Source organism: Arachis ipaensis, chromosome B04 (assembly GCF_000816755.2).
Source record: "Arachis ipaensis cultivar K30076 chromosome B04, Araip1.1, whole genome shotgun sequence".
Classification (NCBI taxonomy): domain Eukaryota; kingdom Viridiplantae; phylum Streptophyta; class Magnoliopsida; order Fabales; family Fabaceae; genus Arachis; species Arachis ipaensis.
In genome coordinates this window covers 56,701,227-56,707,141 of record NC_029788.2, presented here as the reverse complement: position 1 = coordinate 56,707,141, position 5,915 = coordinate 56,701,227, and positions in this window count along the sequence as shown.

The window sequence follows — 5,915 nt, the reverse complement described above, 5'->3', positions numbered from 1 at the left end:
AATTATGGGTTAGGATTTTTCTGAATATTTTCTGAACATGAGAATGGAAAAATAAATAACTAGTAATTAAAGCAATGAATGAATAAGAAGAGGTGATATGTATTTAAAATGAAAGGCCTTGGTTAGGGGAGAGAATTGGAGTTTCTATCCTTGTTGTTTTTCCTAAGTATAATAGTAAAAGTTCATCGATCCCACTTAGTTATCCTCTAACAATTGAAGGAAAGTCAAGTGGCTGTCACTAACTCTGACTCACAAGTCCTAGTCACTTCATGGGGAAGGACCAGAGTTGGTGAAAATCGAGTTAGCCAGCAATTTCCAATTACAGATTAATACTTGAGTATCACAACTCAAGGGTTTCCAATTATCAACCCCCAACCATGTTGGGAGCTTTACTCCATTAACACGAATGCCATTTTCATGAACACATAATAGGAGTAAATAAAAGACATGATAATTATGAAAAATTAATTAAATCAAAATTGGCACGAACATAATTAACATGAATCAAACAAGAAATAAAAATAAATTTAAAAATACTTCAATGCATTAATAAGATTCAAAAGTAACAACATCCAAACGTGAATCTAAAATAATCAAATGGAAATGAGTAATAGAGAAATTAGCAAAGAAAACTATAAAAGAATTAACTCCAATTGAAGGTAGCAGCAGCTCTCCCAAGATCCAATGCGAAGATGAACTAAGAATGCTAAAACCCTAGAGGGAAGTAGTAGTTTCCCTTTCTCGAAAATCAAAATTAATCAAAACTAGAATGAAAAGTGAAGTCTCCTCAGTCTCAGCTTCATCCCTACCTCTAGTCTACATTTTCGGGCTTGAAACTGGGTCTAAATCAGCCCAGTAATCGCCCCCAGCGAGTTCTGTTACGTGCAGCACGTGACGCTCTGTCACGTGTACGCATCGCTGAACCTTTCACCTTTCCACGCGTACGCGTCAATCATGCGTACGGATCACTGAATGACGCTCTTGGTCATGCGCACGCGTCATCCTTGCGTGCGCGTCGATCCTCGCTCCTAAAGTCTTCAATTTCTTGTGTTCCTTCCACTTTAACATGCTTCATCTTCATCCTTTAAGCCATTCATGCCCTGTAAACATAAAAACACTTAAAAAACACATCACGACATCGAATGGTAATAAAGGAGAATTGAAAATTAACAATTTTAAGGCCTAGGAAGCATGTTTTCAATTATAGCACAAAATTGGGAAGAAAACTTAAAATCATGCAATTTACATGAATAAGTGTGAGAATAGTTGACAAAACCCACTCAATTCAGTCTAAAATATGTCATCAAATAGTGGTGTGTCAAATCTCCCCACACTTAAACATTAGCATGTCCTCATGTTAACCTCAAGGGAAACAAAAAAGTGAAAGGAAAATGGTAATACTTACGCAATGCAATTTATCTATAAGAATGCAACTACATGCTAAATGCTTCTACCTACTTGGTTAAAAGTAATCAGGTTCTCCAAGAACAAACATAAATCGGATTCCATGAATTGAAATCTCAAAATAAAGTATAAGTGGACTTGCAAGAAGAAAGCTCCTGAAAGCTGGGAACAAAGAATCGTGCATCGAACCCTCTCCGGAAGTGTATACACTCGAATCACTCTAGTGTTTGAGGGTCGATTCTCTCAATTCTCTACTAATCTTGCTTTCTAAGGCTTGCTCGTCTTCTACAAATCAACAAAAATTTAACGGACAAATACACATATCAAAAGGTCTTTTCAAAGGTTGTAATGGGGTTAGGGTCAAGGTAGGAATATATTTTCCATAAATCCATGCACATTGTTATCTTGAGTACAAATCATATGCATTAGTTCACTTATTATCCTTGGGGCATTTTGTCCCCCTTTTTGTTGCTCTTTTTTTTTTTCTTTTCCTTACTATTTATATATTTCTTTTCTCCTTTTTTTTCTTTTTCATTTTTGATTTTTATTTTTTTCAGTGAATTAATGCATATGATTAATGTGCTGGATGCATGAATAAGTGCCCAAACTGTTTTCACATTTTCATATAAGAATATAAAATACCCAATTTCCTAACCAAGTATTTCCCAATTCAATTTCCCCACACTTGATTCATGTATATCACACTAGTCTAAGCTAATCAAGGATTCAAATTAGGGACATTTATTATTTTTTGTTTAGAGTTAATGGTGTGATAAAATAAAGAATAAATGCGGTTAAATGGCTGAACATTGGTTTGCAAGGGGAATGATAGGGTAAGGCCATATGGGTATGTGAGCTAATTGAAACAAGGCCTCAATCACATAAGTGTATGCATACATCAAACAATGGAAATTTAAAATCAAGCAAGACAAAGATCACAATTTTAGAGAGAACAACACACACCAAAATAAAATATTGGTTGATAAGACGCAACCAATAAAATAGGCTTAAAAATCTGACTAGGCTTGTGTGTTCTAACTCTAAAACCATTTTCTAAAATAAAATTCTTCAAGCAAGTTCAAAAAGTTTTAATTCAAATAAGTGAAATGCTTTAAAGCAGTCTCTTGTAAAAGAAATTGTCATTTCAACTAAGTAGTACTTAAATGCAAACAACTAACTACTCATGCAAGTTATCCTATGTAAAACAAGAAAATTAAAATATTGGTGTTGACAGAGAGTTGTTACCTTCGGGAGTCAGTTACCGACCTCCCCATACTTAAGGCTTAGCATGGTCCTCCGTGCCATCAGTGATCCGCAAGGTGGGTACGGGATCGGCACTTCTAATGTCGTGATCGCCTGTCTCGCCATCAATGGAAGTAGAGTCTGAGGTGTCGATTTCCTCCATAGGTGGGTTAGAACACCCACTGAGCTCCTTCAAATAGTTATAGCGGTGCTTGTTGTGATGCTCCATCTGCTCAGTTCTCCGACCTTGCCGGTCTACCTTCTTGATGAGCTCAAGTAACAACTGGTGGGTGGATAGTGGTGGTGCCTGTGGTATTGATGCTGGTGGAGCAGAGGATGAAGGAGCTTCGAAAGAAGGGGCTTCATTCCGGCTCACGGGTGGCGCTGGAGGCCTGATATATTTCCCATTCGGGACAAATTCGTCGTCCCTAGGAATCATGGTTCTTGTTTCGCCAGCCTGATAGGAGACTCCCGCTGCAGATACCAAGTCTGTAACCAGTGCGGGAAAAGGTAAGTTGCCCGCTATTTGCACACGACCCATAGCTTGTTGGATGAGTCTTGGGAAGTTGAGGGGTTTCTCTGTGAGGATGTACCAGACAAGAACGGCCATGTTAGCAGTAAAAGTGGACTCATGAGTGCTCAAAAATATGTAGTGAGACATTGTCTATGCCCATACTCGAGCCTCCATAGTGAGTGCTTGGGCGGAGATGCTCTTGGGTTGAGTTCGGTGTTGCCCATAGATCCACTGGCTTCCGGGTTGGGCGATGACTCTAAGGACGAGGTTCCAGTCAAACTGGAATATCTTGCGCTCAAGTTCTGCCTCTTGATAATCATCCATCCCATCTGGACTAGGTAAAAGACCAAGTATTTCCTGAATAGCACCTTCTGAGATAGGGACTTGCTTTTGGCGCACAAAGACTGATTGAAGGGTAGGTGAGTGATAGTTGGCATAGAACTCAAATACCCAAGAAAGATTAGCTTGTTGCGGCTTCCTCTGTAAGAATCCCACTGTCTCTTTTCAATGTGTGGCACCACAAATTCAATGAAGTGGTCTGGAAGAATGAGGAGGTGCTCATTGTGGTAGTTTCTCTCTACTAAGACGGGGAACATCCGCTCACAATAGCGGTTAGTGAATCGTGCGGAGTCTCGTACAGGAAATTCCTTCTCCACTTCATCAACTCAGATAGTCCTCTTCACCCGCTTAGTAAGTGGCTTAACCTTTGAGGATGGTTGCGCCTTGGACGGTGCTCTTTTAGTTCCTTTTGTCGCTGGTGTCTTGTTTGAAGCTTTCTCTTTTTCTCTCTTGATGGCCATCCTGAAAAAGGAAGAAAAAGAAGGAATATTAAATATAGAGAGTTAAACACCGGAAGTAAAAGTGTGCAAGTGATAATGAATGCCAAAGAGAAAGAAAGTGTCTTAAATACATGGTAGCTACAACATGCAAGTAAAAGGTCAACTAAAATCATGAAGGCATGTCATTAACACTAGATCCAAGAGGGATAAAAGCATGCAAGCAACAAGCATGAGAAGAATAGCTCAAGGATCAATATCAATAATGATAAGCACATGCAAAGCAAACACTTGGTGTTCATATTAAAAATAAAAAGTAAGGTAATCAATCCAAGTGTATAGTGGATCCAAGATAGAATGTCAATTGTCAAAGCAGTCCTCATAATGCAAACAAGCTAAGAAGTATCAAAATAATCCACCAAATAAAATTCTAACACCAAAATAAAAATGCAAGAAGAGAAAATAATTAAAAAGAAATTAAAAATAACAAAATTAAGATGCAATTAAAAATAATTAAAATATTCAAATGCAAGGAATAAAAGAAGAATTAAAGAGTAGAAGAAAATAAGAAAAGAAACCTTGAAAAGAAAGTGAAAAGAGGGAGTAAATGGGAGTAAGAATGAGATAGGAGGGTAGGAAGAGAAAAAGAAAAAGAAAGGAAATTGGAGCTACCGGAGGTAGTAGTCGCTGCTAGTGGTCCGACGGTGGTGGTGGAGGGAGAAGAAAGAAAGAAAGAAGAAGGAAGAAAGAAGGAAGAAGTAAGAAAGAGAGACAAAGAATGATGAAGGATTAGGATTAGAGAAAGAAAAGAGGAATGAAAGAAACGGATGTCTGGGCGGCATGTTGATTTAATTGATTCGGGGCTGTGACGCGTGCGTGTCGCCCATGCGTACGCGTGAGTAAGCAAAAAACTCAGTGATGCATAAGCGTCGATCACATGTACACGTGACTACTAGTCGTGCCAGACGCACGACTCCAGCATAGTACCAGCATAAATCTCTGTTCAGTATACCAGAATGCACCGAATTGACATACGACGCGTGCGCGTCGCTCACGCTTACGCGTAAAAGAACGAAATGGTTGGTGACGCGTGCGCGTCGGTCACGCGTACGCGTGGGTTGGGTTGTGCGCCAGGCACCCCGGCCACACAGTTCCAGCGTAACTCTCTGTTCATTATATCAGAGAGCGCCAAATTCCCTATGACACGTGTGCGTCGATGACGCGTACGCATGCGATGCTCTTTTTTTTTTATAACTCAGAACAAAAGTGAAACATGCTTATGGAAAAATTAACAAAGACACTTAATGAAACAAATATAAGCAAATAAAATGGAACTATAAAAAGGAAGATCATACCATGGTGGGTTGCCTCCCACCTAGCACTTTTGTTTAACGTCCTTAAGTTGGATGATCCATAGGCTCAGTCCTCTTCCTTTGCTGGATCCTTCAAGAGGAAGATCTCTAGCTCCTTGTCGTTCTTCACCTTCGCACCATGATACAGCTTCAAACGGTGGCCATTAACTTTGAAGAAGGTAGGGCTTGAGGGGTGACTTAGGTGGACAACTCCATACGGTTCCACCTTCTCTACCATGTAGGGGCCATCCCACCTTGACCTCAGTTTGCCCGGCATTAACCTCAACCTTGAGTTATAGAGAAGGACTTGATCCCCAGCTCTAAACTCTCTTCACTTGATGTTCTTGTCATGTACCGCCTTCACCTTTTCTTTGTAGAGCCTTGAGTTTTCATATACTTCTAGCCGAAGCCACTCCAATTCCTCCAGTTGCAATTTTCTTTCAATTTCGGCTCCTCCCAATCCTGAGTTGCATTCCTTCACAGCCTAGTAAGCTTTGTGTTCCACCTCTACCGGAAGGTGACAAGCCTTTCCGTAGACTAGGCAGAACGGACTCATTCCGATGGGTGTCTTGTAAGCTGTCCGATAAGCCCATAGCGCACCTCCAAGCCTAGAGCTCCAGTCCATTC